The sequence below is a fragment of the Peromyscus eremicus genome, chromosome 14 (genome assembly GCF_949786415.1).
Source record: "Peromyscus eremicus chromosome 14, PerEre_H2_v1, whole genome shotgun sequence".
Lineage (NCBI taxonomy): Eukaryota > Metazoa > Chordata > Mammalia > Rodentia > Cricetidae > Peromyscus > Peromyscus eremicus.
In genome coordinates, this window is record NC_081430.1 from 69,441,376 (window position 1) to 69,466,143 (window position 24,768).

The window sequence follows — 24,768 nt, forward strand, 5'->3', positions numbered from 1 at the left end:
CTAAGGCTGCACTACCACCATCCAGCAAAAGAAGGCATTTTTTTTATAGCCCTGCTGTCTGTATATATTATTTTTGAAATCTGATTTAAAAACTGCAAAGCTTCCCTCAGAGAGGTTCCTGCTACCCTCGATGTTCCTCAGACAATATTTATGGAGACCAGGGTGGTGTCACTAGTAGGTTTTTGAAAACAGACACCATAAGGAACACATTCCCACTTGTGTAGACAGAAATTTCTCTGGTCCTGCCTTGCCCAGCAGTCGCGACGAATCTCTCCCACCTGCGTTCCCACAGCCGCTTATAAAATAATCACTCAGAAGCTTATATTAGTTACAAACTGTACGGCCTATGGCTCCAGCTTCTTGCTAGCTAGCTCTTTCATCTTAAATTAACCCATTTCTATAAATCTGTATGTTGCCATGTGGCTGTGGCATTACCAATCTGCAGACCTCTTGTTCTTCAGGCAGTGTGGCTTGTCTCTCTCAGCTCCGCCCTTCTTCTCTTTGTATCTTTGTTTGGATTTTCCACCTGGCTGTAAGCTTTCTTATCATAGGCCAAAACAGCTTGCTTCCTTTCTTCCTTCCTTTCTTTCTTTCTTTCTTTCTTTCTTTCTTTCTTTCTTTCTTTCTTTCTTTCTTTCTTTCTTTCTGTTTTCTTGAGACAGGGTTTCTCCATGTAGTTTTGGTGCCTGTCCTGGATCTCGCTCTGTAGACCAGGCTGGCCTCGAACTCACAGAGATCCGCCTGGGTCTGCCTCCCGAGTACTGGGATTAAAGGCGTTGGCCACCACCGCTGGGCCAACGGCTTTATTTATTATCCAATGGTAGCCACACATAGTCACAGCATACAGAAAGACATCCTACAGCACACCTGTGTAGCAGAAATCTTAGATGGTCTTATTAATAAAATCAAACCTGAGGTCAGTTATTAGGGTGAATACTGGAAGATCAGAGAGACAGAACAAGCCACAGCTAACCTCACCTGGCCAACTTCTCAGCTGATCTTGTTTCAGACTGGAAGCCTCTGTGTCCTCATATCCCAATGGCTCTCAGCTGAACTGTGCTGCTCAAAACCTAAAAGCTTAACCAGCCAAATGCTTAACCAGCTAAAAGCTTCTAGCGTCTGGTCCTCACGCCTTATATATCTTTCTACTTTCTGCCATCACTCCCTGGGATTAAAGGCTCGCTTTCTGGGATTAAAGGCATGAGTCACTATGCTTGGCTGTATCCTTGAACATATGGATTTCTGCCTCTGGAATGCTAGGATTAAAGGCGTGTGCTACCACTGCCTATCCTTTATGTTTAATTTTGTGGCTGTTCTGTCTCTGACCCCAGATAAGTTTATTAGCATGCACAATATTTCGGGGAATACAATACCACACACCTGAGCAAGGGGCAGAAGCATACCATGTTCGCAAGTGTGGGGAGAAGCCCCGGAGCTGGAGGGCTCTGCTTTGAGATTTGGGCTGAGTGGATGAAGCAGTCTAAGCAGGCTGCACAGGAAATCGGGGCTTTCGGCGCTAAACGCTCTGCTTCGTGAGGTTGTTGGATCACAGAGAAAGCTGGAGTCATGGGCGCTGGGGACAAATGCTGAATTGGGGAACTCCATCCTGTTCCAGGGAGCAAACATCACTGGCTATGCCTTCCACACCGACAGAGCGCAGATCTGTTCCATCACTTGGTCAAGACGAACTTGAGAACTTGAGTCCCCCCTGCCCCTTTTGCATTTTCAAATTGGATGCTGTGAGGGAGGAGGAGCCGAGATCTCTCTTGATGCTGAGAGTCCATCTTTGGACTTTTAATGAAAGCTCTGCTGAGGCAGGCCACCCAGCTCAGACAAGTGTGTGAGGCATTTTCTCCTTGATAGAGCAGAGATCTCATGGGGAGTTGTTGGAGAGAAATGAGGTGTCACAGGGGGCTGGTGGGATGAGCTGTCCCTTGCCCACTGTTGGGGGAGTCTCTGATCCATACCAGGTTCCGAGGCAGTGGCGCCTAGTGGTCCTCTACATGCCTGGCAGAATCTACTGGACTAGAAGGTGCTGGCCCTGTCCTCAAGGTGTTTGGAAACTCTTGCTCAGGCCTTACAACTGTTTTGAAGAGTAGCGGTCATCAGTGTTGTACTTTGACAGTATCAGGCTTGAATTAAGTTCCAAAGCCTGACTCCACAGTGTCCTTCCTATTCAACAGCTCTGCCAGAGGCTAGTGACCCTTGTGTCCAAGAGGCTTGAACCAGCCACAAGCCAGGAGTAGAAAATAACGCAGGAGCAAATAATGCCAGGCACCCTGGTAACCAGCCACACAGAGCTCTGGATGCCTGAAGATTCCACCCGCAGAGAAGCAGGGCCTTGCTTCTAGGTGAAAGCCAACCTCTTCAGCGTTCCTTGCCTCCCTCGGCTTCCCCATGTGGAGTAGTATTGGTAACTTCGTCTGCCTTACTAACTAGTTCTGCGAACTTGCCAGGTGTTCACTCATTGTTTCACTTAATCTTTTGTAACTTCTGCAAACACTGGAGTGTCACTGGGTGACCAATGATATTACTGTGAGAAAGAGTGCAGCCGGCATGGCGTGGCCCAGGAGCTTGCTTCAAACGAAGGGGAGACAGAGGGCATGCACATAACTGCATACTGAGGTCATCGCTTACGAGTTCAGCGAGTGAATGCAACATACACGTCATAGGAACAGATAAGCGAGAACTTGCCAGAGGAAGGGATGTTTTAGCGGGACCTTGAGGGATGAGTAGGCATTGTTTGGTGAAGGAATAGGAGTCAGGAAGAAGGGCATATGTGAAGGCCTGGGACAGCAGATCATGAGGAGACATGATGGGTATTACAGCTTTTACAGTGAATGACAAGACTTTAGGACCATGGGGACAGACCTAATTTGCATCCGAAGCTACGGTCTGGACACTAGGGAATGGGTCAGAGAAGGAGAAAGTACTGGGCAATAGTGAGTGCAGGACGAGATGAAAGGTTCTACTTAAAAATGGTTTCTATTCATGTTTTTGAGAATTTGATCCAATATATTTTGAGCATATTCTTAACCCTCCCCCCAACTCCAAGATGAAAGGCTCTTAACCTCTGTAAAGGAGAGGGAGGAAGTGGATAGAGGCAAGAGGTGAGGCAGTGTCTGGAGACTGGTGGGGTCCAGGGGTGAGGTAACAAAAGGGTCACAGAAGCCAGGCTTCAGCTGCAGAGCATGTTCTGTGGGGGCTCCAGGGACACAGATGGCAGGGTGAGAGATGGACCTGAAGGCTTTGCTGTGGCTTTGTCCATACCTCAGTGGAGGTGCTCAGCAGTCCTCTCTCTATCGGAGGCGCACAGCTGGATGACAACCTAATGCTTTGTTCCGAAGTTTGTTCTCTTAGGTGGTATTATAAATGGAATAGGTTTGCAGATTTCATTTGTAGGTTATTCACCGTGAGTGTTTGGAAGTTCAGAAATACAAACGATGTTTGCTTGTTGATATTATATTTTGAAATTTTGCTACACTTGTTCATTAGTTCTAATTGTGGGGTGTGTGTGTGTGTGTGTGTGTGTGTGTGTGTGTGTGTGTATTAAGTTTTTTGAGATGGTCTTTTCTGTGTAGGCCAGGCTATCCTCAAACTTATAATTTTCTGGCCTTAGCCTCTAAAGTGGTGGAATCACAACCATATACCACCATGCCCGGATTTTTTTTTTTTTTTCATAGTTGTCTCTCCAGGTAAATCTGATTTTCTTGACAACAAGTTCGATCATTATCTACTTTTGTATCTTTAGAGCCATGAAAATACATCACTTCCTAGATACACAATAAAAAGTGCACAAAAGCTATGTTTGATAGATTCAGTACCCAATAATGGTGTGGAGCAGATAACAAGAGAGTAGATGAGGTGAGTGACTTATGTAGTTCAAATACGCTCAGAGCCCTTGGCGTAAGGCATGTGAATACACAGAATACTCTTGTCTTCCTATCTTAATTTCAATCTACTGAACCCCTGATTCAATTATTTTTCTCCTCCTTATTTAATTTTTATTTATTTGTTTTATATATATATAATGTATGTATATATACATATAAATACACACACACACATATATATATATGGACAAGGTCTCTCTAAATATCTCTGGCTGTCTTGGAACTCAATATGTAAATCAGGCTGCCCTTGAACTCACAGAGGTCTTCCTGCCTTAGCCTCCTGAGTGCTGGGATTAAAGGTGGATGCCACCATGCCTGATTAATTAATTATTATATAGGATCCATGTGGTGGAGAGTCAGATACCTGATATTCTTCCACCTCAGTCATCTACAAAATGAGTCTTCAATGGATATCATCCAGGCCAATATCACGGAAGTAAAAGCCATAATGTGTTGTCTGTGCATGTAGGTAGGGTTGCCAACTATGTTAAAATACTCAGCTGTTAGAGAAAGGATACAAAAAAAACAAAAAAAACAAAAAACATTGCTTCAACTTGCCAATTTTTGGTCAGCTGCCCCCCACTTTAGCAATATGATTAAGCACTGTGTAAAATCTATCCCGAATCTGGGGCACTTACTACTTAACCCTTACATTAATTAATAAATACAAAATCGATTTGGCAATATGGCTCTGCTTGCTTGCAGGCGGCCAGCCTCGCCCTTCCATTCCGTTCAGTAGGGTCTCTAGAATTCTCTGGCTGCCAGTCTGTCTGAGAAGTGAGCCCACTGAGTGCTTTGTCATATCTAACTAGCTGCTTTTTAGTTTAGTGCTTTTTACATCTATGGTCACACATGTTGACCAGCTGATCTCAAGTCCTTTCATCCTGGATTCTGACTTTAGGTCTCCAGGGGATAAGGAAAACAAAATAACATTGTTTCCATTTTCCGAGGGCTTTTGTTCATTCCTTAGAAACTGTTTTGGTACATTCCCAGGGATATCAAGTTTCATCACTTAGAGGCAAGCATGATTTGTTTAATAAATGGAACTTCTCAGCTCTTCAGGTGGCCTTTGCAGGCTGTAAGCCCTGGCCAACTAATTACTGAGTGGCCAGTAAACCCTGCTGAGTCCTACATGTTGTCACAGGGGCAGAGGATAGCCAAGGTCACCAGAGTGAAGTGCTTACCCGTCATTGGGTCTTGTCTAATCAATAACCAAAGCAAACAGTTTACACACAGTCAGGCGTGATTGGCAGACATTTATTGAGCACTTACGCTTGGACATCAGCTTCTGGGGACAGAGAGTTACACAAAACGTGACTTTCACCTTTCTGGAGATGTGGACCTTGAGTGCAGACAGATGATAGGAACAGCATCAGAATGGGTAGAACTCTGTATTATCTGGATGCAGGCAGGAGTCTATTCTTAAAACGGTGGGGTCAAACTGGAGGTGGGAGTGCTTGGCTTCTTGAGTGCACACGTGGGGCCCAGGTGGGGCAAACTGTGATGAACACGAGTGGGTAAAAACCTCAGAGGAAGGAGGGGCATTTGGATATTCCGGACAGTGAAGAGATATGTTTGCTTGGAACCAAGGGTGCAGTTGGGGAAGTACAGGAGAGGAGGCTGAAGAAACAGTTGTATGTGGGGTGGAAGCAGAGTTCAGATGCATTTGAATCTCAGTCCATAGCACCATTGGGTACGATTTTTGTTTTATGTTTAGTCTCCAGATTTAGCAATTGCAGCCTGTGCCCTAACAAGCCAGGTTTGACCAATTGCCCTCAATAAGTCAACCACAGGAGCCAAATTAACAGTGAAAAGCTGAAAAAGGAGATTTATTTAATGCAGCCATGTTGGGAAGAAAGACAAGGGATCCAGGCTCCCCCACTCCCCACCCCCACCGCTCAAATCTGTGTTCTGGGTCCTGATGGGAGCGGGGGTGGGGTGGGGGTGGTTTAAACAGAAATCAAGAGATTCGCATGACTAAACAGCCTCCAAGGTGTGGTTATCTGCCAATCATTGTCTTGGTCCCAAGTCTCTCCTGCAGGAGTCTGACCCTGTGAGTTTCTCGCTCAGACAATTTCCCCTCTTGATGCCCTGGTTTATCCATTTCCCCTTCCAGCAGGAGAGTCCTGGGGGTAAATACTCATTCTTTGGGTCCATTCTTCCAACACTGACAGTCAGTGAAGGGAGCACAAATGTCTCTTTAGAGAAGATATTCATTCCTGCCAGACAGGCCAGTTACAATTCAGTGTTTTGTCTCCTGTAGCCCAGGCTGATTTAACACTTGCTATATAAGTAAGGATGACTCTCTCTCTCTCTCTCTCTCTCTCTCTCTCTCTCTCTCTCTCTCACACACACACACACACACACACACACACACACACACACACACACACGAATCTGAGTGTGTGCCTGTGTGGTGGTTTGAATGAGAATGGTTCCCATAGGCTCATATATTTGAATGTTTGATCCCTAGTTGGTGGAGCTGTTGTGAGAAGGATTAGGAGGTGTGGCTTTGTTGGAGGAGGTGTGTCACTGGAGGGTAGAGGGCTTTGAGATTTCAAAAGCCCATGCCAGGAACCGCCTCTCTTTCTCTGCCTCCAACTGGCAGATATGTAAGTCTCAGATTCTGTTCTAGCACCGTGCCTGCCTGCCTGCCTGCTGCCATGCTCCCTGCAATGATGGTCACAGACTAACCATCTGAAGCTGTAAGCAAGCCTTCAATTAAGTGCATTCTTTTATAAGATGCCTGGGTTGTAGTGCGTCTTCCCAGTAACAGAAGAGTCACTAAGTAACCTGTGTGGGCACATGTGGAGGTCAGAGAAGGGCGTCAAGTGTCTTCCTTTATTGCTCTCTGCTTGTCTCCCTGAACTTGGAGCCCTCCATTTTAGTTAGACTGTCTATCCAGCCAGTTCCTGGGACCCACCTGTCTCCAGCTCTGCCCCTCCCAATGCGGGAGTTCTAGGCACGTGCAGCCATGTCCAGATTTTTACATGTATATAGGAGATGTGGACTCAGGTCCTCGTGATTGCATTAGCAAGCTCTGTCACTTACTGAGCCGTCTCTCAGCCCCAAGGGATGACTTGGACTTCCTCATCCCAGGACTGGGAGTTTCTGGTGAAGATGATGGAATTTACAAAGCTAATTCTTATCTGGAATGCAAATAGATTAGTCTCTTAATGTTTCTTTTCTATAACCAATTAAAAATTTTAAATACATTTATTTAGTGTGTGTGTGTGTGTGTGTGTGTATGTGTGTGTGTGTATGTGTGTGTGTGTATGTGTGTGTTTGCGGGTTTCTGTGTGGGTGTGGCTCATGCTTGCCCCTGTGTGCTTGTGGAGATGCAAGGACCACTTTCTGGAGTTGGCTCTCTTCTACCTTGGGGATTCTTGGGATCCAACTCAGATTGGCAGGGTTGGTGACAAGCGCCTTTACACAGAGCCGTCTCATTGGCCATGTTAATGTTTTGTAGGAAAACTAGAGTAGCTGTGAGACTAGATAGGGAAAACATTTAAGATATGTTTAACTACTGTATGTTTGTATGTATGTATGTATGTATGCATGTATGCATATATGTATACATGAAAGCAAAGAAACATATTGACTGCCTCTTGCTGAGATGAAGAAAAAAACCAGACAACTAGACATTTACCACTGTGGAAAGAAACGTTTTTTTCTGAGAAAGATTTTTTTTTTTCTGATTTATTCCCGGGGAAAGTGAAGAATGGTTGGGTCTGGTCTGCAGTAGATCTGAATATCCACAGATAGTCTCTGTACTGCAGGCAGTTTTGGGGAGAGGTGAAGGGGAATGCTCCTCAACCACTGAGCTCTAAGGGCACAGGCCGCTCAGGGTCAGCGCACTGTGTGCATCTCTGTAAGGCGCTGGCGAAGTGTTGTGGGTTAGCCTTCTTCCAGGAAGCATGGGAAGCCACTGAGGAAAGAAGGGGACTAAACAACACACCTGTCAGAAAGAAGATGAGGGGAGAGAAAAGGGAAGCACTCTAGGAAACAGGAGGGAGATCACTAAAAATCCTCCCCTTAAGGGAGTTGAGGAGTGAGTGAGAACGGTCTTCATCTGGGATGTCTGACTGAACTTTCCTTCAGCGCTGAGCATCGAACCCAGAACTTTGCATATGGCAGGCAGGCACTTTACTCCTGAGCTCTAGCATGAGGCTTGGCTTTCCTTTTTGACGTTCTGATCATGTCAGTGTAATTGCACAGAAGAAAATTAACTTTAAGTCTTGCCTGTTTCTGGACTAGCAGTGTATGATACAATTCCATGGCAGCGAGCCACGGCTTCCCCGTAGCCATGTGGTAAAAGAAACCGTATCACTCAGCCGTGATGCTGGGCAGGTAGGGTGTACTGATGGCGTTTTTTGACTCATCATTTTAAAAAAAAAATTTTTTTTAAATATTTATTCTCTCTCCCTCCCTTTCTCTCTGCCCCCCCCCCCGTGTGTGTGTGTGTGTGTGTGTGTGTGTGTGTGTGTGTGTGTGTAAGTTTGTTCACATGTACAAGTGCCTTCAACTATGGATTATGTATAGAAACAGAAGGCGGTTTACTGCATTCAGTTCTGTTTTCTTTTTTCTTTTTTTCCCAGTTTCTGTTTTTTCACCACTTGGGTCCTGCAAATTGCAATCCAGTGGTTGGACTCCATAGCAAGCACTTTACTCATGGAACCGTCTCATTGGCTCCCAACTTACAGCATTTTTATAATGACTTCATCAGGTTGTACCCTCATCCTAAACCAAGAGCTCCCGTACAACATAACAAGACCACAGTGTTGCACGTTAGAAGGGCAGATTTTTGCCTCAGTTAGCCTTAGTTAAAGGTATTTATGATAAAAATTCAAGGGAATAAGGAAAAACAGGAGGTGATTCTTGGTATGATTAATCCTTGATGTTTGTTTATTCAACACAATTTAACAGCTTTTTTTTTCCTTTTCAAACTAAGAGGTGGGATGCCTGGACTGAAGGGTGTATTTGCCAAAACCAGGAAAGAGCAAGGTGTTACCAGGGTACTCCAAGTGTTTGGAAATTAGTTGTCTACAGAAGTGTGGTTTCTGCTGGAAGAGTTGGAATTCATATTTGCTTCTGTGTTCATTTTGGACACTACGGTTGGATTTCCTACAGAAATGCTTCTTCCATTTACTAACTCCCATAAGAAATCATCCCGAAAGCCAGTGGCTTAAGATTTAACCCTTCTTTTATTATTTTTCAGAGTTCTGGGAATTGTCTTTGTTCTTCCTGAAGATTCTCACTCAGGGTCTGTCACATGGTTGTCTCCAGAGGGTGGCTGGGATTGGAGACACATGGCTTCTTCATGCAGTCGGCTGACCTCACATGGCACTACTGGGTTCTAAGGACAAGCATCGTGGGGACCGGAAGCAGAAATTACGTTTCCTAAAAGTTGGGCTTGGAAACCACTACTTTTATTGGCCAAGCAGTATTGTGGGCTGAGCCATTTGCTCTCAAAATTCATCTGACCCTTGAAATGCATTACCTCAGAGCACAAATGTACTTGGAGATGGAGACATTAAGAAGCCATCTAATTAAAATGAGGTTGTGAGGGGGGCTGTAATCTAGAAGGATCATTATGGAGAGAAACATGAGCAGGAGCACATAGTGGAAGGGTCTCCACTGAAGAACACAGCAAGGAGGACATTTGTATATCAAGGCTACTGGCCTCAGGATAAATCAAACTTGTCGACACCTTAGTGGTGGATTTCGAGCCTCCAGAAATGGAATAAATTAAAGACACAGAAATGACTTTCTGATGCTGAAGTTTCCCAGCCTGTGGTATTTTATTATAGCAACACAAGCAGACTAAGAAATCACTGGAGGGGTTTGGATCCTAGGGGCCAGGCCATGCCCATCCACCCTCTCCTCCATCCATTGCCCGAGTAGCAATGTTGTGCAGACGCTAGCAGCCAGAGGAAGGGAATTCCACTCAGCCATCTTTTCAGTAGTTAGATGAATGGACCAACGATGATCAGAACTCTGGGAGAAACAGACAAGCACAGAAAGACAAGATGTACAACTTCCAGTGTCTAGTGATCATATACTGGTAGCAGTGTTTGGGATGACGTGTGTGTGTTTTTGGGTGTGTGTGTGTGTGTGTGTGTGTGTGTGTGTGAAAGTGTGGAGGAGTGTGATTCCGCAGAGGGGAAGGCCGATAAACCAAGCTGGAGAGAAATGAGATCCTGTGGAGGAGGAGAATTTATTAACAGCACCCCAATGGTTCCCTTCATAGTCAGGAACAAAAGAAATGGAGGGTGTAATAGAAGACACAAAGCCTCATCTAACTTCAGAGCAGGTACTAGCTCTCAGCTCCAGGGGGGAGGGCTTAGCACCGGTGCCCTATGGCCCTGATGAGTTCTAAGTTTATCTCACACTGAAAACGAACAGCAACAGCCCATTTCTTGTCTTATACCTTGTCCTGCGGGTGTGAAAGGGCCCCTTGCTTCAGTCTATCCTTTTCGGATCCAGTGGCCTGAGGCTCTGTTTGGATGAGATGATTGACAGGGAATGGCCGTTCTGTGCTTTTGGCAGCTCTTTGCCAAGGATGATCGTGCACTTGGAAGGCTCTTGCAGAGAGTCCCATGCTCTTATGTCCCCCAGTAAGCGATGGAGCAGAGACACACAGTTGCAGCAGAAACAGAGACAGTTTGTCAAGCAAAGGTACACGTCCAAGGGAGGAAGTGGCTGGCAGCTCACACCGTCTGGTTCAGTGTACGAAGAGTTGGGGTTTTTACATCGCACAGGCGTCAGAAGATGTAAAATTCAAGAGCCTTCTGAGAATGAAGCATTTAAAAAAAAAAAAAAAAGCTTTATTTATTTTTATTTTGGGTATATGGGTGTTTGGCCTGCATCACATGCATGCAGTGCCTGTGGAGGCCAGAGGTGGTGTTTGGGTCCCTGGAGTGACAGGTTGTAAGCAGCCATGTGGGTCCTGGAACTCAAGCCGAGGTTCTCTGGGAGAGCAGCAGTGATCTTGACGTGTGAGCCACCTCTCCAGCTCCTGAAGCAGCATATACTTCTTCAGAAAGGGGCAGGCATGGGAAAAACTTGCAAAAATGTCTGGTGCACCGGTTTGGTGCACGCCAGTGTTTTTTTTTTTTAAAGTTCTGTCTTCTCCTACAGGCTGGAACTTGCACTACTCCCGGACCCCCCATCGCTTTGGCCTAGGGCACAAAGCCTCATCTAACTCCAGAGCAGATACTAGCTCTCAGCTCCAAGAGGAAGGGGTTAGCACCCCCTGTGGCCCTGATGAGTTCTAAGTTTATCTCACACTGAAAACAAACAGCAACAGCCCATTTCTGGTCCTATCTTTTTGGCTCATTCATTTACAAAGAGCATGTTTTCTCAAGGATGGTGCATATGTCACATGTTCTTTTATGTACAGCTTCATACATTGCATGTCTCTTTAGGATCTTAAACCCTCAGTCCGGGGGTGGCGGTGGGGGTCGTAATGAGTCACGGGTCACTTCGAACCACTCTGGAATGCCTCTGAGCCAGCCCCAGTGGCTGCCATTTCCAGCCTTCCTCTTTCCAATGGCTGTTATTTTGGCGTGCTGCTCTCATCAGGCTTTGTGAAAGGCCTTCTTGTCCTCCCTGACTATTTTCCTGTCTGAAGGTTCCTGAACACATGGCTTCTTTTCACCTTGGGAGAAACTCAGGGTCCAGTGGGACTCAGCTTCGACCCCATTCGACATGGCTAACATCAGAGACAGAGGACTCCCACCATTATTCCTGCGGTCATCAAGTCCACTCTGAGCACCTCTGACCTCCCCATCCTCCAGGTGACCTGACTGACGTTGTTCTCAGGGCTGCCTGGGAATCAAGTACTCTCTCAAGACAAGCTGATGGGTAAGCCACATGTGTGAGACAGACATTTGACCAGGGAAAACGGGTTAATTTGGAATTTGTGATCACTCCCCACAAGAGACCTGTTCACATCTACTTTACAAATGCTGGGAAATAACAAAAAGAAGAAAAGAAACCTGAGAGACTAGATTTCCGGAGGGTGTTTACCTCTTCAAGGGAGGGATGGTGTCTGCATATAAGCAGAGCCCTTATGGGCTGAGGCTGGCCGTGATTCAGGCCCAGCCTTCTCTGCACCTCAGTTCATTATAAGCCATTTCCCCCTAACTGAAGCAGTGTTTCTTCAGCTGCCCTTATCCTTTGGCACTGCCTGCGACTGAAATGAAGAAAACCAAATTTCCTCCTTCACAGACACTGGTTCAGGCTTTCTCAATCTAAGTAGGCCTTTCCCCTCAAATACTGGAATACATTTTACGGAGCAGACAACTGGGTGAAAAGAATTGACAGAATGTTGGGTGCTGATAAATACCTTTCAACCTTTCCTCACTAACACCCCCACCTCTCTTAATTCTATTTACTGCTGCTAGGGAGTCCTAGATAACTCCAGGGACAAGTCCCTAGCCAGGCAGAGTGGTCCTATCCCTACATCGGCTCCCTGGCAAGTTACAATGTGGTAATTGAAGAGGGACTTTTTTCCCTCAAGACAACATGAAATTTAGGCTGGGATACAGCTCATATGGTTGAGGGCTTCCCTAGCATTCAAGAATCCCTCCAGGTTTGGTTTCCAGGCCTGTGTAAGCCATGCTTGGTCTTGCACACCGGAAATCCCACACTCAGGAGGTATAGGCCAGAGGCAAGGTTAAAAGTTAAGTTCATTCTTGGCTACTGTGTGTTCAAGGTCGGCCTGGGATTCGTAAGATCTTGTCTAGAGGGAGGGGGAGAGAGAGAGAGAGAGAGAGAGAGAGAGGTGGGGGTGGGGGTGGGGGTGGGGAGGGAAGGAGGGAGGGAGTGGAAAGGTAGAGACATGATGTATTTTGGCAGAAAGAAGTTCGACATTTTCACTTTAGAATTGTAAAAAGCTCCCCCTCATGCCATGCAGGTCACAACATCACTGCTGTTTTCCTCCCCTGACCTTGGGACCGGGACCTGCCATCAGTTTTATTCTAAGGTTTAAGCACACGACAGCCTGAATCACTTGCTGCTTTCGGCACGTACAATCTGTAAATTCTTTTCTAGCAATTTTTCCGTCTTTTCGTATCCGTTTAAACACTTCAGCTCCGTCTGCGCCGTCTAAAAAGGACTCTGGTGCAATTACCTACAATGATGCCTCTCTGCTGAGGCCTGTAATTCCCTCTTGATTAAGATGGAGATATTGATTTGGCTGGGATTACATGCAAATAAAGCGTGGCATGGGGGCAGGTGTAGTCTTTCAGCGTGCCAGCGTCTGTGATTTCGGTTCGGTAGTCGGCTTTCTCCACCCATCTGACTTGACTACAGCATTTCTATAGATTAAGAACAGTCTACTCATGAGCCGGCTTTTTGGAGCCTAATGCCTAGGGTGCAGCCTTGGTGCAGGGAGGAGGGGCCTGGACCTGCCTCACCTGAGTGTACCAGGCTCCCCATGGGAGACCTTGCCTTGGAGGAGGCAGGAATAGGGGGTGGGTTGGGGGGGGGGAGACTGGGGGTGGGAGGAGAGGGGAATCTGTGGTTGGTATGTAAATGAATAGAAAATCTCTTAATAATTAAAAAAAAAAAGAAAGAACACTCTACTAGGCTCAGATGGAAACTATCACCACCAAAAGTTCTCATCTGGAGTGTTTCTTAGGGTCACGCCTATCAACGCCAGTCATCTCTGTTTTATCTAAAAAGGCAGTTGAAGAGGAATGGGCTTTTCTCTTGGGCTGCCTCTCAAAGGTAGAGGAGGGAACTGAGAAAATCATTTAAGACAATGGAGTGATTCGGTCATCACAGCGAGGCTGTACTGCATTTCCCAGTCCTGTGCAGAAGGAGCTCTGGCTTTGATTGGTAGAGCCTGCCTCAGGGCATATGGTGGAAGAGTGAAGAAGATTCCTGGAATTAGGCCGCGTGTAGGTGTGATCACACACGTGTGTGCACACATACACACACACACACACACACACACACACACACACACACACCCATACATGCCTGTACACCTCACACATCTACACACCAAGATTCTGATCTTGCTGTTTTGGTCCCATTGAACGCACGTGTTACTCCCCATTTTTCTCATTTCTACAGTCAGTCACAGAGAGAAGATTTCACTTAGGAGAGAGTGGTAAGGTGCATCCCTGGTGTGTCTGTGCGACTCGTTTCCAGAAAAGGTGAACCGATGGGGACAAACCCATTCTGAATGTGGGTGGCACCCTCTCATGGGTTGGGACCCCACATGGAATAAATGGGAAAACTGGCAACGGTCGTGGTGTGCCAGGATTCCCTTCCCTTTGCTTCCTGGCCCATGGTGATACGAACTTGTCCTTGTGCAGTTCCTGCTGTGACAGACAGAACTCTCTGGAATGGAATCAACAGTGCTTTCTCTTTTCTTAAACTGTCTGTGTCGGGTAATTTGATCACCACAATGAAAAATAACTAATACATACACGCATCAAGTGCAAGGTGACCTGGCTGCCAGGACTGCCTGGAGAACCCTCTGGCTACTGGCCCTTTCTCTGTGCTCTCCACCAGGCTCTGTCCTAGCAGTGAAAATGGCCTTCATCTGACACTGGTGTTCTCAAATGTTCCCTTTCTCAGGCATTTTAGATTAATTACTCTGTTCATGCTTCACCCATTCCCATCCTGGAGTTCCCACTCTATCGAAGGCTATTGGGGTCCAGCCTCTAATAGTCTTTTCCCAGGGTTTCCAGAAGAGACGCTACCTGTGGCGAGAAACAATCTGAGGGAATGAATCTAAGCACACCGAGCTCTTTAGTCCATTCACTTTATTCTTATAACACAAAATTCTATCTACACAGCTTCAATTCTGTTCTCATACTTAGCTCCTCTCTGTCCCTTCCCCTCCTGTCCTCTCATGGTTCTGAGTTCTTTCCATCTTGTCCTCATCTCCATCTTCATTCCTCTCCTTCTTTCTGTGACCCCTCTCCATCCTACCATCCACAATCTTCTGGCTCAGCCGCTCTCTGGTTGGGTGGGGCAAGTGTACTCGGTTGCTAGGTAACCTGCGTCATAGCTTGAATGCACCTGGTATGTAAAAACCCTTTTGTTCTGAGTAAATTGTTCAAGGGGAAGTCTAGAGGTGCCACTTGGGCTGTGAAAGGGGGGGGTCTGAGCTTAATTTGTACAAGAAACAAAGCTATGTCCCTAATGTCCGCCCGACCTAGGTGGTGTCTCCATATGGATATTTACCTTAATTCAGGAGACTAGCAGGTGGTCTGGAATGCTTATGCTGTCTATTCTTTGTCCTTGGATGTCTGATAGGTATCTCAGATAAAATGCTTTTGTCCAGAGCTGGCCCTGACCTTGGATGCTAGCTAAAAGAGATACTTGCAGAAGGCAGACATCTGATTATTTGCATTAGATCTAATGCTAAAAGGAAGAAACAAAAAGCCTGGAAGCAGGAAGCCTTGTCTGTGTGACTATTATCCAAATACCTTTGTTGTATATGCCCAAGAAATGATCAAGCCACGCTGTTTAGAAGTTCTTAGGAAAAAGAATCAATTGGGGAAGGTATAATAGCAGAAATGAAATTCACAGCAGGAAACAGCTGATCTATTCAAAAGCCAAAACAACACCAATGCTCTTTGAGCCTTGGCTTCCTCTGGAAGAATCCTTGACTCTTCCAGGTAATAGCCTTTAGGTTTTTAATAGAAACAAAACAATTCTTAGCAAATCATCCCGGTGGTGGTTTGAGAGAAAAATGGCCCCCAGAGGGAGTGGCAATATTAGGAGGCGTGGCTTTGTTGGAGAGGGTGTGACCTGGTTGGAGGACGTGTGTCACTATGGAGGCGGGCTTTGAGGTCTCATATATGTTCAAGCCGCACCCAGTGACTCAGACCACTTCCTGTTGCCTGCACAAGTTGAAGAACTCTCAGCTACCTCTCCGGCACCATGTCTGCCTGCACGTTGCCATGTCCCACCATGATGATAATGGACTAAACATCTGACCTGTAAGTGAGCCACCCCAATTCAATGTTTTCCTTGGTAAGAGTTGCAGTGGTCACAGTGTCTCTTCACAGCAGTAGAAACCCTAACTAAGACAATCCCCAAACTTAGAGATTTGCAACAATTGACCTCTCTCTGAAAGGGAGGGCAAGCCAGGGAGGATCTGGGGAGGGGAAGAAATGTGCTTGTTGTTTGAGGCTTCTCATGGTCATGGTCTATAGTTATGTTCAAAGGCCTGTTTGCCTGTGTATCCAAGATAGCTCCTCGCCTGAGATTCCCAGGCCAGCGGAGGGTTGCTGGGATCTCTGTCTTTCTCTTTCATCCCATGGTTAACCGAGTTTCCTCAAAGTATGACCATCTCAGGACACTCGCACTTACCCAGCTGCCAGCTTCTCCCAGGGCAATGGTTCCAAGGAGATCAAGATGGAAGCTGTTACACCTTGATGATGGAGGCTTATGGCATCACCTCAGCTGCATTCTGTCAGTCAAAAGAGAGCCACTGGCTGTTAAAAGTGAGAGCTCAGATTCAAGAGGAAGGGGTGACATGGGGTGCATGTTAGCTACATGACTTACAATACAATATCTGATAAAAACAGCCCAAGGAGGCAAGAGTTTCTATCAGTTCCCAGTTCAAGGACACAGAACCTCGTGGTGGGGAGGGCACGGGGGGGGGGGGGCGCGTAGTTTGAAGCACCTGGTCACATTGCATCTGCAGTCATGAAGCAGAGGATGACGAATGCTTGTGGGCCTTCTCCTTTTTATCCAGTCTCATACTTGCCTGTGGAATGATGGCACCTCCGTTTAAGGTGAGTTCCCCCACTTCATTTAATCAAATACCTCTAATCCCTCACAGACAAGCCCAGAGCCTTGTTTCCATGGTGATTCTAAACCGCATCAAGCTGACAATTGATTCACCATCACAGGGTATAAACCGCATGGGCGGAGGGACATCTTTGGAGCTCCTGGAGATGCCCAGCATTGATTTTTTTGTTGAGTCCATAATCAACGTTCAATACATTCCTTTTTAGTGAACAACCTAGACACTGGAGAAAAATGTTTCCTGAAAAAGTCATTTGACCTTTAATTTCCTATCCTGGTGGGAAGGACCGAGAGAGTGAGCCATGAAAAACAAGACTTTGGCATAGCTGTGTTCTAATCTCAGAAGAGCAAATGACCCTGAAGAAATTCCCTTATGGGTGTAAATATATCTTGCTGATAGCTCTGTATTTCATTCCAGGACTCTATTATCCCTCCTTATCTAACCAACATTTTCCTATTCATCCATGTTCCCTGTCTCGGAGTAGGAGACAGCTGTGGTATCGCCAACTCTCTCATCACTGATGTTAAATGTTATAAAGTTACTTTGACACCATTGCAGAGCCTTGCGCAGTTCGCATAACAAGATTTAGTTGGTTACGGTGAGAGTTCCTCGTCTTTCCAAAGATGTAGACTTCAAGGCTTATTTCTGCATATGGGATGGTCTGGGGGCAGGACCAGCCACAGTGTCTCTGACTGACAGCCAGGATGTTTTCAGTCAAGTCTTCTCTAGGCTAAAGTGTAAAAATGACCCATGCATTTCCCATGCAGTCATGACTGGTAGCATCCAAATTGAAAACATATGTTGCTTTAAGATTTCATTAATTCAGTTTAAAGTTATTGTTCCTTTACTGTACTCAAGATGATGTCACATTCTCCCCAGAAGCTTATATGAGACAAGATAAGACATACCAAGACACAAAACTCCACAGCCTATAAAAGATATAAATGTGAGAAGCGGCCTGGGCTCAGAATAGGGGGAAAGACTAGGGCTCCAGCGCTATTTGTCGGCTTCTGAATAGGGTTGTGACACAGATAAATCTGTCCCATTTCAGAGCTGAAGAACGGCCTCAGCGCAGACAACCGGGAAAAGAACAATTTTGCTTCCCTTCCCGGGCAGCTTTTTCTGAGCATGCTCAGGCATCAAGGGAAGACCAAAGAGGGTTAACACCCCTGGTGCCTACAAACAGAAACCAGACAACCAGCCCAGGAGCCTCCTGTGCGTCCTCACTCACCCTCTTAACTTGTGCCAACACTCACAACAGCAGTAGGCACCGTGGGTTCTCTGCTGTAAGCTTGCAGGTCCCCTGAAGGGTGGGAGGCCTGGCTGAGAAACAATCCCAGCACACACTGGGAAACAAATGTTCAAATGTTCATTCCTGGGCCTTGACTGCCGCACACGTGTTGGCCCTGGAGGTTGAAGGGCTCAGTGGGAAAGCTGTTAATGTGTCCTGGAGCACTTCGCAAGGAAAGGGCCTTCCTGCCCTCCTCCACCCGGGACTGGCTTCTCTCTGGGTTTAGGGGATTTGGAAGGGATTTGAGATGGGTATAGTGCTGGTGTCTCAGTTTCCAGGAAATAAAACAGCCCTCTGCTCTGAACTTTAATGGGCTTCTGATCAGCGTCTGGGTGGCAGGACCATCTCTCCCCCACCCCCCGCCCCCACTCCCGTGCAGCCAGTTTTGTGTAGAGGCTACAAGTGTGGCTTTCTCGGTCACTAAAGCCTCAGCTTTGAATGGGAAGCTGAGAGTTCTGGGCTCACCGTTGACTCTTGCACTAGCTGATGTCTGGAGAGGTCAAAACCTAGCTCAACTCGCGACTCCTTAGGTAATTGCTTCTCCTTTCTTCTCGGCAAATGGCGGAGGGGGAGGGGGCTAGTAAACGGCAAAACTGCAGGGCTTTAAGAAAGGACTTAAGGCTTGTGATTGGATGGGCAGGAGACAGGCTTTGAAATCATCGCCTGATCCCCAGCGGTCCAGTGTGATTCCCCAGGGGGAAACCGAAAAGCAAGAATCAAAGAAATGAAGGACAAAAGACAATGCAGTCTATTTCCTCACAGAACAGGCGTTTGATGAACCTGGTGGAGCCTGGGGTCAGGGGTGTGCTCTGTTCCTCCGGCATTGCATGAGCCAGGGTGCCTCAGTGCTGAGGCGGATACCCTGTCAGGTACTGAGAGCCCTCTCCTCTTTTCTCCCGTTATGACATGTTTTGATGGTGTAATTTGTAGTTAAGAAGCCGAGAAAGAGTGTGCTTTTACACTCCATCAAAATAAAAGTGGGATAGTACTCACATGCCTCTTAATTCCAGTTCCAGAAATTCCAATGCCCTCCTTAAGCCTCTGTGGGCACCAGACACACATGTGGTATACAGACATACATGCAGGTAAAATATTCATAGAAATAAGTAAATCTTGAAACAAACCAACAAAGACTAAACAGCTTTTTTTTTTTTTTTTTTTTTTTTTTTAGAAAAAGTCTTGCTGTGTAGCCCAAGATGGTTTTGAACTCCAGATCCTCTGGCCTCTGGCCTCAGACTCCCAACAACCATTAAGGAATCACTGATTTTTCTTAATCAGTGGATTCAGTCAGGGTTACATAGAACATTGGCAGAGTGTGAAGTCAACGGTCCACCCTAAATGATGAAGACTGAAGTCATAGTTAACACACAGGGAAACCATGTGTGGCAGTTTGAAAGTGATTAGCCCCCATAATCCCATAGGGAGTGGCACTATTAGGAAGTGTGGCTTTTTTGGAGTGGGTATGGCCTTGTTAGAGGAAGTGTGTCACAGTGGGGGTGGACTTTGAGGTTTCCTATGCTCAGGATACCGCCCAGTGTCTCCGTTGACTTTTTATTGCTGACAAGATGTAGGATTCTCAGCTACTTCTCCAGCACCACATCTTCCTACATACCGCCATGCTCCCTGTCATGATGATAAGGGACTGAACTTCTGAAACAGTAAGTGAGCCACCCCAGTTAAATGTTTTCTTTATAAGAGTTGCTGTGAGGGCTGGAGAGATGGCTCAGCAGTTAAGAGCACTGGCTGCTCTTCCAGAGGTCCTGAGTTCAATTCCCAGCAACCACATGGTGGCTCACAGCCATCTGTAATGGGATCTGATTCCCTCTTCTGGTGTGTATGAAGACAGGTCACTCATATACATAAAATAAATAAGTACTAAAAACCACCTGAACAAACAAAAAAGTTGCTGTGGTCATGGTGTCTCTTCACGGCAACGGAAACCTTAACTGAGACACCATGTAAGCAGCATAAAGGGCTGCTCATCTTCCTGCACATCCAGGGAGAGGGCTCTAGGAGTCGTCACGAAAAGATGCCGGTTCCCGGAAATTCTGCTTTTAATGGCAAGGATCCAGAACTTTAAACAACAGAGGGTGATGTTAAAAAAGCAAGTAGCTAAGCCGTGCATCATGTTTGTGCCTGGTGCCCACAGGAGCCGGAGGAGGGCTCTGGATCATCTGTTGCTTGTCCTGTATACAGTTTTTAAATGGAGAACATTTGATGTTTCCATAAAGTCCTACATTGTCCTCCTGACTTCTTGAGAAGCAGATGACTAAGACCAACCTGCGAAGGTCCCCTGAACCTCAGGAGTGGCTTTGGTTTATTTTCTATTCACACAAATGTAGGAGTCTGAACTCAAGCAGTGACTAATAATCACGAAACCTCAGCGCGTGCTAGTGAGTCACGAGAGAACGCTGTTATAGTATAATATGCACAGATATGTTTGAGAACATGTGAGCAATACTGATACCAGTTTGTATTGTGTTTTTCTTCTTTCTTCCTATTACTGGACTTTTTAGTTCACGTCCAACTGAGGATCTGTTAAGTAGATAAGCTGGAGCCCAAGGGAGATGACATTAATATTTGAAGCATTCCAAACAAGCACGGATGACCTCATCTTTACGCTTCGATGGACAGGACAATAAAAGCTGTCTTCCTCCGTGTGCAAATCAAGTCCGAGTTGTGTTTATTGTGTGCTCCATGAAGTGCGGTTCCCCTCAGGATTAGCTTTTCTTTCTTCTGCTATAATAAAATGCCTGAAAGCGGCCCCTTGGGGAAGGGATTACCCTGGCTCCCAGTTTGAGAGGGTAGTGTGCATCTCGGTGGGGAAGGGTGCTGTGGGATGGTCTGTATGTCAAATGTGTTGCTGATTGGTCAATAAATAAATCACTGATTGGCCAGTGGCCAGGCAGGAAGTATAGGCGGGACTAACAGAGAGGAGAATTGAGAGAACAGGAAGCTGGGTGAGAGAGACACTGCCAGCCGCCACCATGACAAGCCGCATGTGAAGATGCCGGTAAGCCACGAGCCATGTGGCAAGGTATAGATTAATGGAAATGGATTAATTTAAGATATAAGGACAGTTAGCAAGAAGCCTGCCACGGCCATACAGTTTGTAACCAATATAAGTCTCTGTGTTTACTTGGTCGGGTCTGAGCGGCTGTGGGACTGGCAGGTGAGAGAGATTTGTCCTGGCTGTGGGCCAGGCAGGAAAACTCTAGCTACAGAAGGGTTGACAGAACTCATGGCAGCTTGCAGCGGTGGCAGTGGGACAATATGACTGCCTGCCTCAGTGCATCAGGAAACACAGACATTGACCTGATGTGGCAGTGGCCTGTTACCCTCAGGTACTGCCTCTAAGCAACTCACTTCTTCCTGCTAAGCCCCACCCCTAAAGGTCCCAAAATCTCCCCCAAACAGTGCTTCCAGCTAGGGACCAAGTGTTTAAACATATGAGCCTATGGGGGACATTTCATATCCAAACCATGGCACCTTCTGGTCAGACAAAAATTCTACGCTGAACTGAGAACCATCTTTCCCTTCTCCTGTGAGGTCATGGTAACATTTTGGCTCTATGTGTAATATGCATATGAATGAAACTGTCAATTTCTCATGTTTCCACTTCAGCTCTTGTCTAGAAACCTCCAGAGCTGGAAGGCGAACACCACAGGATGATGCTCAGTACTACACCTACTCGGATGCTCTGAGATTAAGTCGGTGAACACATCTGTGGAGAATTCAGTCCGTCCTGCCTGGAGGGATTACCTACATGAGGAGGCCCTTATGAATCATGCTTCTTATTCTTTCAGGCATCATTCTAAACTTTGCATGAGCTGAAACTAAATAGGTAAAAACATCTTGCTCCCCCAGTGTTGTTACTTACAGAACTATCTGGACCTTCGTGCTTGAGTTCACAAAGCCAATGCATAGAGGTCTCCTTGCTGTGCTTTTTCAATTTCCAAGAGCCTTGGCTGCCCTAGAATATTTGCATTCGAAAAGCCTATTAAATGCTTCCTTTTACCTGTGAGATAGGAATAAGGTTGGCTGTTTGCTTGACCATGAAGACTGGGTTCTCTTGGGGTAGACTTTGGCCTGTTTGGATCTCGGATTCTCTGTCAAGAACAGCAAACAAGAGTGAGCTCGTCTGGAAAATCATTCCTGGACCAATCGAGATGTGCTTGGGATTCTGCTTGCTAGTTTAAGTGCATGCGTCTTCTCTCTCTTTCCCCCGTCTTGCTCCTTCCTGGCTTGGTCACAGTTCCTGCTAATTTGTTGACTCATTGGGGGAGCTCCCCGCTTTGGTGTAACAGACTCTGTTGCTGCCTCCTGCTGCCCAAGGGCTCTGCGTCTGCTTTCCGACTCGGAGATAAAAACAATTTAAGAGGCATAGTTGTTGATAGGAAAGCTTTCTTAAAGCCCCTAGTACTTTGAATCCCTGGGTTATCTTAGAAATTCTCACCCAGGCATTTTACAGCCTCAATTGTTTGAAAGAAATGAAACAGCTTTTGCTAGTTAGGGTATCTCATCTCCAATTAAGCACATCTCAATCCCCAATGCTTCAATCAGGAAGGATTTTCACAATTTGCACAGCTAGAGCCATGTAATTTGGGCAAATCATTTAACCTCTGTGAGTCAGCTTCCTTATCTTTAATTCAAGAGAAATTGCATCGTGACCTTTAGCCCTTCATCAAGGTCTGAGCTGGTAGGATCCTGTAATTTCTTTTCCTTTCACGTATTACCCTTCGGAGATGTGGAGCTGAAGATCCTTATACCACAAATGAAATCCAGTTTATGGACTGGGTAATAGTCCAGTTCCTCTGCTAAAGGAATTTGACCTGAGTTCTTTTAAACCTGGGACTAAGGCTCCTATTACCTGTCTCCTCAGGTTCTCCGAGTCTCGGAGATGATTTGGCAGGGTGAGTGACGCAGTACCTGACACGAAGTAGATGGTCAAACATCAGATCCTTTTTCTTTTGGCGTTATAGAGTAAGAACTTCTTTACGTACCTTCTTCTCTCTCAAGTTTGTGAATCATTCCTCATCAAATACACATTGGTCTGGCCAGCCCTCCCCCCAACCCCGTTTGCTCTCTGGCTATCCCCACTTTGTTAAGACGGGGGCCAAATGGGATTCGGTGAAACGCAGCCCAAAAGGTCAGTGAGTCTTGGGCTGTAGACACAACTTCCTCATTTTCGTCACGAAGAACGCTCAGCAGCTAGAGCAACTCGAGTTTTCGAAAGAAGGAAAAAAGCCACCTGCCCGCCAGATTGACTCCTGTCAAAGGCTCCTGTCAACAAACATTTACGAGATGGGAAGCTTGAGAAGTTGGGCTCCCTTTCCAAGAAATGTGTGCCAGTTGCAGCTTCGTGCCTGGCGTTGAGATCAGAAAGATTCTTTCCCTTTTCTTTTTCATAGTGATTTATTTTTTATGTTTAATTTATCTGCGTGTGTGTGTGTGTGTGTGTGTGTGTGTGTATGTGTGTGTGTGTGGTGGTATATGCACACGAGGCCAGAAGTATCAGCTATCCCTGGAGCTGGAGTTACTGGCCGTCAGGAGTCACCTCACGTAGGTGCTGGCAACTGAATTCCGGTCCTCTGCAAAAGCAGGGGGAGGCTATGGGGGACACCTCTCATTCACTCCTGCAGAATGCATTTTTTTTCTTAACTCCTGTTTGCCCTTCTTCACTGCCCCATACCCAGCAGCAGTAAGAAGTGTGTTCTCAGGATGTTCTCCCATGACCCCTTGTGGAGGTAACATACAGATTTTTGGCTCCAGGGTTATCTGCACGGTGGAAGCCAGCTCTTCCCAGATGACTCGAGGGAATCTGGAATTTTTGCGCTAGAAAACCTCACTTTGACATCTTGAACACCCTGAAAGGGACAGAAAGGAAAAAGGAAGGACAATGGGACAGCGAGGTCACAGAGGCTGGTCTTCCTTTTCCTGCCAATAAAGTTGTAAAAGTGGCATGCTCAGTTCACGCCACCTTGTGCTGTACAGTCTGCTCAATCAGATCCAGAAGTGGGTTTCCACACAGCGTTTATAAAGGTGGAGTGGGAGGGAGTTGAAGGTCAAACTGTAGAACAAGACTGCTTTCTCCATCTCCCATTGCTGTTTTTCTGTGAATTTGAAAGAGTTTTGTTTTATTTCTTGCTAATAATTTTCTGGCACCTAGGATAACTTTCAAAGGGTTGTAAAAGATGTTGTTAGTATATTTTCTTTAAACCAGTTGTGTTCATATTTGTTTTAATAATGCCAACTTGAACTTTATATAATAACGTTACAAGTAGTATATACCACTGCAAAAACTCATTCAAGGAAGTCTGGTTAAATATGGGTGAAACTTACACATGTATGTATGTGCTGTTTCTCTAGAAAGTTCCGTGAGCTGATTAGTTAGGAATTTAAAAAGAGTAATCCTGAGCCTGGTGTGTCGATGTCCGTCTGTAATCTCTGTAGTTTCAGCACCTTGGTAGGTAGACGCAGAAGGACTGCGGCTTAATTTGATGCCTACAGAGGCTACATTGTGAGTTCTAGGTCAGCCTGAGATACATAGGGATAAGCAGGCAGGCAAGCAAGCACCCTCCCAGCGCCCTCACCCACATACCCACCCATGCCAAAGAACAAAGATTACCAGTGAGGCCAGCCACACCACATAAGGAATATCACAGCACTTAGAAAAAAACGAAGTAGTTCAATACACAGAGAGTGCTGAACAGTGATGATTCCGATGTGAGCAGAGGGCAGGCCAATACCAAGCATCTTGAGGTGTGCTGCAGAACCCAGAAGGCTCTGGAATTGGAAAT

At 46.1% G+C, this 24,768-nt stretch overlaps 3 long non-coding RNA genes across 4 annotated transcripts; 2 read left to right on the forward strand and 1 right to left on the reverse strand.

The window, feature by feature from the left end:
* The first annotated feature begins 2,302 nt into the window (after nt 1–2,302).
* On the forward strand, nt 2,303–9,674 carry LOC131924444 (uncharacterized). 2 transcript variants are annotated; one of them, XR_009382904.1, is made up of 2 exons: nt 2,303–2,413; nt 9,112–9,674. It is a non-coding gene; the product is annotated as an uncharacterized LOC131924444 (long non-coding RNA). The 2 variants fall into 2 exon arrangements; XR_009382905.1 differs by having other exon boundaries at nt 2,352–2,456.
* On the reverse strand, nt 9,657–18,678 carry LOC131924443 (uncharacterized). The gene is made up of 3 exons (XR_009382903.1): nt 18,434–18,678; nt 17,909–18,083; nt 9,657–9,890 (listed from the first exon to the last, which is right to left on the reverse strand). It is a non-coding gene; the product is annotated as an uncharacterized LOC131924443 (long non-coding RNA).
* Nucleotides 18,679–19,322: 644 nt separating this feature from the next.
* On the forward strand, nt 19,323–20,638 carry LOC131924445 (uncharacterized). Its single transcript, XR_009382906.1, has 2 exons — nt 19,323–19,626; nt 20,485–20,638. It is a non-coding gene; the product is annotated as an uncharacterized LOC131924445 (long non-coding RNA).
* The last annotated feature ends 4,130 nt before the right edge of the window (nt 20,639–24,768 follow it).